The sequence below is a fragment of the Octopus sinensis genome, linkage group LG25 (assembly GCF_006345805.1).
Source record: "Octopus sinensis linkage group LG25, ASM634580v1, whole genome shotgun sequence".
Lineage (NCBI taxonomy): Eukaryota > Metazoa > Mollusca > Cephalopoda > Octopoda > Octopodidae > Octopus > Octopus sinensis.
The window spans coordinates 28,876,175-28,888,674 of NC_043021.1; the positions used below are offsets into that span (position 1 = coordinate 28,876,175).

General features: G+C 58.0%; 3 long non-coding RNA genes across 3 annotated transcripts in view; 2 read left to right on the forward strand and 1 right to left on the reverse strand.

Moving 5' to 3' along the window:
• Positions 1-91: 91 nt before the first annotated feature.
• LOC118767876 overlaps positions 92-12,500 on the reverse strand; it is a 29,387-nt gene continuing 16,978 nt past the window's right edge. The window contains exon 4 of the long non-coding RNA XR_005003781.1: positions 92-202. This is a non-coding gene — a long non-coding RNA (uncharacterized LOC118767876). The remainder of the gene's footprint in view (positions 203-12,500) is intronic.
• LOC118767875 lies at positions 176-10,051 on the forward strand. Its single transcript, XR_005003780.1, has 3 exons — positions 176-342; positions 9,587-9,590; positions 10,042-10,051. It is a non-coding gene; the product is annotated as an uncharacterized LOC118767875 (long non-coding RNA).
• LOC118767877 overlaps positions 10,278-12,500 on the forward strand; it is a 16,865-nt gene continuing 14,642 nt past the window's right edge. The window contains exon 1 of the long non-coding RNA XR_005003782.1: positions 10,278-10,368. This is a non-coding gene — a long non-coding RNA (uncharacterized LOC118767877). The remainder of the gene's footprint in view (positions 10,369-12,500) is intronic.

The window sequence follows — 12,500 nt, forward strand, 5'->3', positions numbered from 1 at the left end:
TCGAGCAAAAGGGCAAAAGCTCGCTCGATCTCGATTTTCAGTACGAATACGGACCGCGAAAGCGTGGCCCAACGATCCTTTCCGAATTACAGCGGCGAGCTATGCGTCCGCCGAGAGGTGTCAGAAAAGTTACCACAGGGATAACTGGCTTGTGGCGGCCAAGCGTTCGCAGCGACGTCGCTTCTTGATACTTCGATGTCGGCTCTTCCTATCAGAATTCGCAAAGCGTTGGATTGTTCACCCGCTAACAGGGAACGTGAGCTAGGTCTAGACCGTCGTGAGACAGGTTAGTTTTATCCTACCGATGCATCGCGCGTACGCGGCGCCCCGAGTCGCGTCGGGGTTCTCGGCCTGCGGCCGGGGCGTCGTCGTGCTCGCGCGTCGTCCGTCGTGGCCGTTGCCGCCGAAGCTTCCTCGGCCGACGTTAGGCGGGCGTCGGTAACGTCAACTTGGCTACGGCTATCCCGTCCAGTACGCGAGGAACCGCGTGATCAGAGCAACGGTTTGCTCACTCGCTCGATAGAGCGGTGGTGCCAGGCTGCGTCTGAGCGATAACGGCTGAACGCCTCTAAGCCGGAACCCTAGCCGGACAAAGCGTCTCAAACTCAAGGCGCATGGCTTAGCTGGGATTTCGCCGTCCGCCCGTCGCGTTCGCGCGGCGAGCGGTAGCGTCGCCGGCGGAATTGCCATTTGGGAATGCCGGCGGCGGTGACTCCGTCGTCGTCGTCTACTCGGCCCGCTCCGACTCGTTCGAAGAGATCGAGACGAAAGGGATCGCTTGCAGACGACTCGACTTGCCGTTCGGAGTGACGTGCTTAGTAGAGCAGCTACCACACTGCGATCTATTGAGTCTCTTCTCGCAAACGACACGATTTGCCCCTTCGAGGCGGAAGGAGGTGCGAAAGATGGCAAACTAATGTGCAATCAAGCGGCGGAGGTGGCGTCGTTATCCTCCGCCGTTCGTTGATTGCGATGGTCGGGTGGGGCGACGAAGTGTTTGCAGCGGCGAACGACTTAGCGGTCATCGTAACCGTCTTCGTCGTCTTACACCCGGAATCGAGCACGCGTCGTCATGCGCTCGTCTAAATGAGAAGTAGAAGAAACGCCAGCTCATAACTGCGCGCGTACACTGGGTGATCGGTTTATGCTGAGGAACCTGACGTAAAATAAAAGTCGTGTACCTCCGACACATTCTGTTCGGGCGAGTTCTCGGTCGTCGGGAGCGGTATGGAGCACGAGCGCGGCAGGTAGAGAGTCTGAGTAGTATACGACGTTATCGATGAAGACCACGAGTGTGTGTGTCCGTGTGTTATCGACGAAGCGGCTAGTTCTCGGCATCGAGGAAGAGTCCGACCGGTCGGTCGGCAGGTAGAAGAGTCTGAGTAGAGTACGTTATCGACGAAGACAACGAGTGTGTGTGTCCGTGTGTTACCGGTGTTATCGACGAGGCACGAAGCGGCGAGTTCTGGGCCGAGATCTCGGTATGGAACACGAGTGCGGCCGGTAGAGTGTGTGTGTCCGTGTGTTATTGGTGTTATCGACGACGCACGATGCCTGGGACGTCAGTCTAAGTCGCCGTCAGCCGAGTCGTTGTCACCGTCAGCACCGAGGGGCCGCAGGCGGCAGGCCTGAGCCAATCGCCCGGACCTCCGCCACGCTACCGTGCCCGATATCGAAAGAACGAACCTAAGCTAGTGATATTGCCCACGTACATGTGGACGTACCCGCGACCGATGCCGGAAGGCTGTCACTAGATACAAGCGGTCGATACGGCGACGTGTTCCTTCGCGTAAATTCCCGTAGGGGCCACCAGCAGCAGGCCTTCGCCAGTCGCCCGGAGCTTCGCCTCGCTACCTTTCCTGATATCGAAAGAACGAACCTAAACTAGCGGTATCGCCCACGTACACGTGGACGTACCCGAGAGATTTACCGGAAGGCTGTAACGAGATACACGCGGTCGATACAGCGACGTGTTCTTCCGCGTAAATTCCTGAAAATGAGCACTGCAGCTAGTATAGGTAGGGGCCGCCGGCTGTACGGTTTCGCCAGGCCTGCGCCAGTCGCCCGGAGCTCCACCGCGCTACCATGCCCGATCTAGTTAGATCGAATCGAAGCTCACGGTATCACAAATGTACACGTGGACGTAGCCGCGACCGATCTCTACAGTCGCCGGGAGTCGCCGTGCCCGATATCGAAAAAACGAACCTAAGCTAGCGATATCGCCCACTCTCACGTGGACGTACCCACGACCGATGCCAGAATGCGGTCACGAGTTACACGCGGTCGATACAGCGACGTGTTCCTTCGCGTAAATTCCTGGAAGATGGCAACTGCGGCTTGTATAGCTAGGGGCCGCCTGCGGCAGGCTTGTGCCAATCGCCTTGGGCTCCGCCGCGTTACCGTTCTCGATATCGAAAGAACGAACCTAAGCTAGCGGTATCGCCCACGTACACGTGAACGTACCCACGAGAGATACCGGAAGGCTGTCACGAGATACATGGGGTCGATACAGCGACGTGGTCCGTCCCGTAAATTCCCGAAAATGACAACTGCAGCTAGTATAGGTAGGGGCCGCCAGCGGTACGGTGGCGCCAGGCCTGCGCCAGTCGCCTGGAAGTCCGCCGCGTTACTGTGCCCGATCTAGTAAAACCGAATCGAAGCTCGCGGTATCACAAACGTACACGTGGACGTACCCGGGACCGATCACTTAAGTCGCCGGGAGTCTATGGCGATATGCATAGGGTAAATACAACGATGTGGTCCAACCCGTAAGTCAACGGATACAGACCCGTGAGCTTACGGGTCGGCCCACGCTGGATAGTCAGAACAAATCGAAGTATTGCCCATGCACATGTGTACGTAGCCGCGACCGATCCCTTCAGTCACCGAGAGTCTGTGGCGATATGCACCAGGTAAACACAACGACGTGGTTCGACCCATAACTTAACGGAAACAGACCCTTTAGCTGACGCATCGGCCCACGCTGGATCTTCACGGTCTAAGTGACCGTCGCACCCCAAGGGGTTCCAGACTATATTGAGGGCAAGCAGTCGGCAGATGAATGTCTCCGGGATCGTTCGGCATGATGTCTGAGACGGAAGCCTGAGAAACCGTGAGCCCGGCGAGTGGCAGCCGCTTTAACGCCACCTCGCCTTCCTTGTTCGCCTACGGCGGGCCTGAGCCGGTCGCCCGATATCAAAAGAACGAATCGAAGCTCGCGGTATAACCCACGTACACGTGGACGTACCCACGACCGATGCCGGAAGGCTGTCACGAGATACAAGCGGTCGATGCAGAGATGTGTTCCTTAGCGTAAATTCCCGAAAGATAACAACTGCGGCTGATATAGGTAGGTGCCTAAAGCGGCAGCTCTGTCCCGCTCGCCCGTTGCTCCGCCACGTTACCGTGCCCGATATCGAAACAATGAACTTAAGCTCGCGGTATCGCCCACGTACAAGTGGACGTACTCGCGACCGAGGGCTGTCATGAGACACACGAAGTCGATACAGCGACGTGGTCCGTCCCGTAAATTCCCGATGCCGTCAGTCACCGGGAGTCTTTGGCGATATGCACCGAGTAAATACAGCGACGTAGTCCAACCCGTAAGTTAAAAAAATCAGACCCTTAAGCTTGTGGGTTTTCCCCGGCTGGATAATCACGCTCTAGGTGACCGTCGCACCCCAAGTGGTTCCAGACTATATTGAGGGCTAGCAGTCTGCAGGTGAATGTCTCCGGGATCGTTCGGCATGATGTCGGAGACGTCAGCTGTCACGAGATACAAGCGGTCGATACAGCGGTGTGTTCCTTCGCGTAAATTCCCGAAAGATGACAACTGCGGCTAGTATAGGTAGGGGCCGACAGCGGCAGGCCTGCGCCAGTCGCCCGGACCTCCACCTCGCTACCGTGCCCGTATCGAAAGAACGAACCTAAGCTAGCGGTATCGCCAACGTACACGTGGACGTACCCTCGACCGATGCCGAAAGGCTGTCACGAGATACACGCGGTCCATACATTGACGTGCTTCGTCCCGTAAATTCCCGATGCCGTCAGACGCTCGCCTTCGCCCGCATCTTCACCTCCGCCTTGGCCTGCCTCTGGACGTTCGCCTTTGCCCGCCTCTTGATGTCGCTTTTTGATCGTTCGTTGTCGGCTCTTCCTATCATTGCGAAGAAGAATTCGCAAAGCGTTGGATTGTTCACCCATTCCTGTGTAGAGGCCATCTTGCACCGGCAGACGGGGAGCTAACCAATGGCAGTAATGGGCGACGAGAAAATCCCTTTCAGACGGTCACCTATGCAGATCAGCCACAACACTCCTTGGTAGTCTGGACCCCTTGGGTTGCGACGGTCACCTAGAGCGTGACTATCCAGCGTGACTATCAGACCCACAAGCTTACGGGTCTGATTTTTTTATATTACGGGTCTGACCACGTCGCTGTATTTACCCTATGCATATCTCCACAGACTCCCGGCGACTGACGGCATCGGGAATTTACGGGATGGACCACGTCAGTGTATCGACCGCGTGAATCTCGTGACAGCCTTACGGCATCGGTCGCTGGTACGTCCACGTGTACGTTGGCGATACCGTGACCTTAGGTTCGTTCTTTCGATTCCGGTAACGTTAGCGCGGCGGAGCAACGGGCGACAGGCACAGGCCTCTCACGGGTGGCCCCGCGGCGCGTAGACGAACGCAGAAAGCAAGGTGGCATGAAGGCAAGGGGCCAGCCGTTGCGCTGACGGCGTCTTGGGCTGGTGTCTCCGGCATCATGCCGAACGATCACCGAGACATCCACCTGCCGACTGCTAGCCCTCAAGATAGTCTGGACCCCCTTGGTGGGTGACGGTCACCTACAGCGTGATTATCCAGCGTGGGCCGACCCGTCAGCTCACGGGACTGTTTCCGTTAACTTACGGTTCGAACCTGGTCGTTGTATTTACCCAGTGCATATCGCCACAGACTCCTGGCGACTGACGGGATCGGTAACGGCTACCATGCTCGATATCGAAAGATCGACCAGAAGCTCGCATTATCGCCCACGTACAAGTGGACGTAGCCGCGACTGATGCCGGAATTATGTCATGAGATACAAGCGGTCGATACAGCGACGTGTTCCTTAGCGCAAATTCCCGAAAGATGACAACTGCGGCTAGTATAGTTATGAGCCGCGCTACTGTTCCCGATATAGAAAGAAGGAATCGAAGCTCGCGGTTTCACCCACGTACACGTGGACGTAGCCGCGACCGATCACGTTAGTCGCCGAGAGTCTGTGGCGATATGCACCTGGTAAACACAACGACGTAGTCCGACCCGTGACTTGACGGAAACAGATCCTTTCGCTGACGCGTCGGCCCACGCTGGATAGTCACGCTCCAGGTGACCGTTGCACCCCAAGGGGGTCCAGACTATATTGAGCGCTAGCATCGGAAGGTGGATGTCTCCGGCATCGTTCGTCAAGACGCCTGACACGTCAGCCTAAGACGCCGTCAGCCCGTCGGGTGGCCGCCGCCTTCACGCTATCTTGCTTTCCCTGTTCGACTACGCGCCGCGGCTCTGCCAGCGACAGGCCTTCGCCTGTCGCCCGTTTCTCCGCCGCGCTACCGTGCCCGATATCGAAAGAACGAACCTAAGCTGGTGGTATTGCCCACGTAACAGCGGCTAATCTAGGTAGGAGCCGATCGCAGCAGGCCTGCGCCAGTCGCCTGGAGCTCCGCCGCTCTACCGTGCTCGATATACAAAGAACAAATCGAAGCTAGCGGTATCGCCCACGTACACTAGGATGCAGCCGGGACCGATCCCGTCAGTCGCCGAGAGTCTGTTGGGATATTCACCTGGTAAATACAACGACGTGGTCCGACCCGTAAGTTAACGGAAAACGGCCCACGCTGGATCGTCACGCTCTAGTTGACCGTCGCACCCTAAGGGGGTCCAGACTAAATTAAGGACTAAATTAAGGGCAGGTGGATGTCTCGGGGATCATTCGACAAGATGCCTGACACGTCAGCCTAAGAAGCCGTGAGCCTGTCGGGTGGCCGCGGCCTTCACACCAACTTGCTTTCCCGTTTCGACTAATCACCGCAGCGCCGCCAGTGTCAGGCCTGCTCGGGACACCCGTTGTTCCGCCGGCCACCGTGCACGATATCGAAACAACGAGACTATGCTCGCGTTATCGCCCACGTACTCGTGGACGTAGCTGCCACTGTTGCCGGCAGGCTGTCACGAGATACAAGCGGTCGATACAGCGACGTGTTCCATCGCGAAAATTCCCGAAAGATAACAACTGTGGCCAGTATAGTTAGGGGCGGCCTGCGTCAGGCCTGCGCCAGTCGCCCGGAGCTCCGCTTCGCTACCGTGTCCGTATCGAAAGAACGAACCGAAGCTAACGGTATCGCCCACGTACGCGTGGACGTACCCGCGACCGATGTCGGAAGGCTGTCAAGAGATGCAAGAGGTCGAAACAGCGACGTGTTCCATCGTAAAAATTCCCGAAAGATAACAACTGTGGCTAGTACAGTCAGGGGCGGCCTGCGTCAGGCTTGCGCCAGTCCCCCGCACCTCCGCCTCACTACCGTGTCCGTATCGAAAGAACGAACCTAAGCGAGCGGTATCGCCCACGTACACGTGAACGTAGCGTCGACCGATGTCCGTCCCGTAAATTCCCGGAAATTACAATTGCGGCTAGTATATATAGGGGTCGGCAGCGGTATGGTTGCGCCAGGCCTGCGCCAGTCGCCCGGATCTCCGCCGCGCAACCGTGCCCGATCTAGTAAAACCTATTCGAAGCACGCGGTATCACAAACGTGCACGTGGACGTAGCCGAAACCGATCCCTTCAGTCGCCGAGAGTCTGTGGCGATATGCACCGGGTAAATACAACGATGTGGTCCGACCCGTAAGTCAACGGAAACAGACCCGTGAGCATACGGGTCGGCCCACGCTGGATAGTCACGCTGCAGGTGAGCGTTGCACCCCAAGGGTGTCCAGATTGTATTCAGTGCTAGCAGTCGGCAGGTGGATGTCTCCCACATCGTTCGTCAAGGTGCCTGACACGTCAGCCTAAGACGCCGTCAGCCCGTCGGGCGGTCACCGCCTTCGCGCCAACTTGCTTTCACCTTTCGACAACACGCAGTGGCGCCGCCAGCGGCAGGTTTGCGCCAGTCGCCCATTGCTCCGCCGCGTTACCGTGACCTATATCGAAAGAACGAACCTAAGCTAGCGGTATCGCCCACGTACGCGAGGACGTCGCCGCGACCGATGCCTGATCTCTGTCACGAAATACAAGCGGTCGATACAGCGACGTGTTCCTTAGCGTAAATTCCTGAGAGATGACAACTGCGGCTAATATAGGTAGGAGCTGAAAGCGGCAGCCCTGCGCCAGTCGCACGGAGCTCCGCCGCGTTACCGTGCCCGATATAGAAAGAACGAATCGAAGCTAGCGGTATCGCCCACTTACACGTGGACGTAGCCGCGACCGATCCCGTCAGTTGCCGGGAGTTTGCTGCGATATTCACCTGGTAAATACAACGACGTGTTCCGACCCGTAAGTTAACGGAAAACGACACGTGAGCTAACGGGTCGGCCCATACTGGATAGTCAGGCTCTAGTTGACCGTCGCACCCCAAGGGGGTCCAGACTATATTGAGGGCTAGCAGTTGCCAGGTTGATGTCTCCGTTCTTCTTCTCGGCGCGGGACCGCCGGCGACAGGCCAGCACCGGACGCCCGTTGCTCCGCGACGCTAGCGTGCCCGATATTGAAAGAACGAACCGTATCTCGCGGTATCGCCCACTTACACGTGGACGTACCCTCGACCGATGCCGGAAGTCTGTCACGTGATACAAGCGGTCGAGACAGTGACGTGGTCCGTCCCATAAATTCCTGAAAGATGACAACTGCAGCTAGTATAGGTAGGAGCCGCAAGAGGTGGGGTTGCGCCATGCTTTCCCTGTTCGACTACGCGCCGCGGGCTCGCCAGCAGCAGGCCTGCGCCGGTCGCCCGTTGCTCCGCCGCGTTACCGTGCGCAATATCGAAAGCAAGAACCGAACCCCGCGGTATCGCCCACGTACGAGTGGACATAGCCCCGACCGATGCCGGAACTCTGTCACGAGATACATGCGGTCGATACAGGGACGTGTTCCTTAGCGTAAATTCCCGAAAGATGAGAACTGCGGCTAGTATTGGAAAGATCCGACAGCGGCAGGCCTGCGACAGTCGCCCGGAGATCCACCGCTCTACCGTCCCCGATATAGAAAAACGAATCGAAACTTGCGGTATCGCCCACGTACACGTGGACGTAGCCGCGACCGATCCCGTCAGTCGCCGACAGTCTGTGGTGATATGCACATGGTAAATACAACGACGTGGTCAGACCCGTAAGTTAACGGAAACAGACTCGTTAGCTGACGGGTCGGCCCAGGCTTGATAGTCACGCTCTAGGTGACCGTCGCACCCCAATGGGGTCTAGACTATATTCAGGGCTAGCAGTCGGCAAGTGGATGTCTCCGGCCGTTCGTCAAGATGCCTGACACGTCAGCCTAAGACGACGTTAGTTCGGTGGGGTGGGGTGGGGGGCACCGACTTCACGCCGCCTTGCTTTCACCGTTCGACTATGCGCCATGGGGCCGCCAACGGCAGGCCTGCGCCGGTCTCCCGTTGCTCCACCGCGCTACCGTGCTAGAGGTATCGCCCACCTACACGTGGACATACCCTCGACCGGTGCCGGAAGGCTGTCACGAGATACAAGCGGTCGATACAGCGGTGTGTTCTTTCGCGTAAATTCCCGAAAGATGACAATTGAGGCTAGTATAGTTAGGGGCCGACAGCGGCAGGCCTGCGCCAATCGCCCGGTGGTCCGTCTCGAAACCGTGCCCGATCTAGTAAGAACGAATCGAAGCTCGCGGTATCGCCCATATAGCCGCTACCGATCCCGTCAGTCGCCAGGAGTCTGTGGCGATATGCACCGGCTAAATACAACGACCAGGTCCGACCCGTAAGTTAACGGAAACAGTCCCGTGAGCTGACGCGTCGGCCTTCGCTGGATAGTCACGCTCTAGGTAACCGTTGCACCCAAAAGGGTCCAGACTATATTGAGGGCTAGCAGTCGGAAGGTGGATTTCTCGGGGATCGTTCGGCATGATGCCGGAGACCTCAGCCTAAGATGCCGTCAGCCCAACGGCTGGCCGCTTGCCTTCACGCCACCTTGCTTTCTCCGTTCGTCAACGCACCGCGGGGCCGCCGGCGACAGGCCTGTGCCGGTCGCCCGTTGCTCCGCCGCGCTAACGTTACCGAAATCGAAAGAACGGACCTACGCTCGGGAAATCGCCCACATACATGTGGACGTACCCGCGACCGATGCCGTAAGGTTGTCACGAAATACACGCGGTCGCAACTCTGACGTGGTCCATCCCCTAATTTCCCGATGCCGTCAGTCGCCGGGCGTCTGTGACGATATGCACCGGGTAAATACGGCGACGTGGTCCGACCCGTAATATAAAACAATCAGACCCGTAAGCTTGGGGGTCGGCCCCCGCTGGATAGTCACGCTCTAGGTGACAGTCGCATCCCAAGGGGGTCCAGACTACTATGTAGGGTTGTGGCTGAACGGCATATGTGACCGTCTGAAAGGGATTTTCTCGTCGCCCATTTCTGCCAATGGTTAGCTCCCCGTTTGCCGGTGCAAGATCGACTCTACACGGCTGGCGCGTCATCGAATTTCCGCCGCCACACCGCCCGCTTTTCAGACGCAGCGTTTGCCCGCCTTCGCCCGCCTTTTGACGCTCGCCTTCGCCCGCATCTTCACGTTCGCCTTCGCCCGCCTCTGGACGTCCGCCCTTGCCCGCCTCTTGATGTCGCTTTTTGATCCTTCGTTGTCGGCTCTTCCTATCATTGCGAGGCAGAATTCGCAAAGCGTTGGATTGTTCACCCACTAACAGGGAATGTGAGCTGAGTTTAGACCGTCGTGAGGCAGGTTTGTTTTATCCTACCGATGCATCGCGCGTACGCGGCGCCCCGAATCGCGTCTGGGTTCTCCGCGTGCGGCTAAGGCGGCGGCGCACTCGCGCGTCGTCCGTCATGGCTGCCGCCGACGCTTCTCCGGCCGACCTTAGGTGGGCGTCGGCAACGTCAACTCGTTTACGGTTATCCCGTCTAGTACGAGAGGAACCGCGTGATTAGAGCAACGGTTCGCTCACTCGCTCGATAGAGCGATGGTGCCAGGCTGCGTCTGAGCGATAACGGCTGAACGCCTCTAAGCCGAGTTGTTTTCCAAAAACGTCTCATGGCTTAGCTGGGCGTTCGCCGTCCGCCCGTCGCGTTCGCGTGGCGAGCGGCAGCGTCGTCGGCGGAATTGCCATTTGGGAATGCCGGCGGCGGTGACTCCGTCGTCGTCGTCTACGCGGCCCGCTCCGACTCGTTCGAAGAGATCGAGACGAAAGGGATCGCTTGCAGACGATTCGAGAAGGCTGTCACGAGATGCAAGCGGTCGATACGGCGACGTGTTCCTTTGCGTAAATTGCCGAAAGATGACAACTGTGGTTAGTATAGGTAGGGGCCACCAGCGGCAGGCCTGCGCCAGTCGCCCGGATCTCCGTCGCGCTACCGTGCCCGATATGGAAAGAACGAACCTAAGCTAGCGGTATCGCCCACGAACATGTGGACGTACCCGCGACAGATACCGGAAGGCTGTCATGAGATACAAGCGGTCGATACAGCGACGTGTTCCTTCGCGTAAATTCCCGAAAATGACAACTGCGGCTAGTATAGGTAGGGGCCGCCAGTGGTACAGTTGCACCAGGCCTGCGCCAGTCGCCCGGAGCTCCGCCGCGTTACCGTGCCCGATCTAGTAAAACCGAATCGAAGCTCGCGGTATCACAAACGTACACGTGGACGTACCCGCGACCGATCCCTTCAGTCGCCGGGAGTCTATGGCGATATGCATAGGGTAAATACAACGATGAGGTCCAACCCGTAAGTCAACGGAAACAGACCCGTGTGCTTACGGGTCGGCCCACGCTGGATAGTCACGCTCCAGGTGACCGTCGCCAGTCGCCTTGGGCTCCGCCGCGTTAGCGTGCCCAAAATCGAAAGAACGAACCTAAGCTAGCGGTATCGCACACTTACACGTGCACGTACCCGCGACCGATCCCTTCAGGCGCCGGGAGTCTATGGCGATATGCACCAGGTAAATACAGCGATGTGGTCCGACACGTAAGTCAATGGAAACAGACCCGTGAGCTTACGGGTCGGCACACACTGGATAGTCACGCTCCAGGTGACCGTCGCAACCCAAGGGTGTTCAGAGTATATTGATTGCTAGCAGTCGGCAGGTGGACGTCTCCGGCATCACACGTCAGCCTAAGACGCCGTCAGCCCGTCGGATGGCCACCGCCTTCACGCCATCTTGCTTTCACCTTTCGACTACGCGCCGCGGCGCCACCAGCGGCAGGCCTGCGCCGGTCACCCGTTGCTCTGCCGCGCTACCGTGCCCGATATCGAAAGAACGAACCTAAGGTAGCGGTATCGCCCACGTACACGTGGACGTACTGGCGACCGATGCCGGATCTCTGTCACGAAATACACGCGGTCGATACAGCGACGTGGTCCGTCCCGTAATTTCCTGAAAGATGACAACTGCGGCTAGTATAGGTAGGGGCTGCCAGCGGCAGGCCTGCGCCAGTTACCCGAAGCTCCGTCTCGCTAGCGTGCATGATTTAGTAAAAACAAATCGAAGCTAGCAGTACCGCCTATGCACACGTGTACGTAGCCGCGACCGATCCCGTCAGTCGCCGAGAGTCTGTGGCGATATGCACCGGGTAAACACAACGATGTGGTTCGACCCATAGATTAACGGAAACAGACCCTTTAGTTGACGCGTCGGCCCACGCTGGATAGTCACAGTCTAGGTGACCGTCGCACCCCAAGGGGTTCCAGATTATATTTGAGGGCTAGCAATCGTTAGATGATGTCTCCGGTATCGTTTGGCATGATGTCTGAAACGTCGGCCTGAGAAACTTGAGCCCGGCCGGTGACCAGCGCTTTAATGCCACCTCGCTTTGCTTGTTCGCCTGCGCCAGGCCTGCTCCAGTCGCCAGGAGCTCCGCCGCGTTACCGTGCCCGATATAAAAAGAGCGAATCGAAGCTAGCGGTATCGCCCACGTACACATGGACGTAGCCGCGACCAATCCCGTCATTCGCCGGGAGTCTGTTGCAATATGCACCTGGTAAATACAACGACGTGGTTCGACCCCTAAGTTAACGGAAAACGACTCGTGAGCTTACGGGTCGGCCCACGCTGGATAGTCAGGCTCTAGTTGACCGTCGCACCCCAAGGGGGTCCAGACTAGCAGTCGGCATGTGGATGTCTCTGGGATCGTTCGGTAAGATGCGTGAGACATCAGCCTAAGACGCCGTTAGCCCGGCGGGTGGTCGCCGCCTTCACGCCGCCTTACTTTCACCGTTAGATTACGCGCCGCGGGGCCGCAAGCAGCAGGCCGGCGCCGGTCGC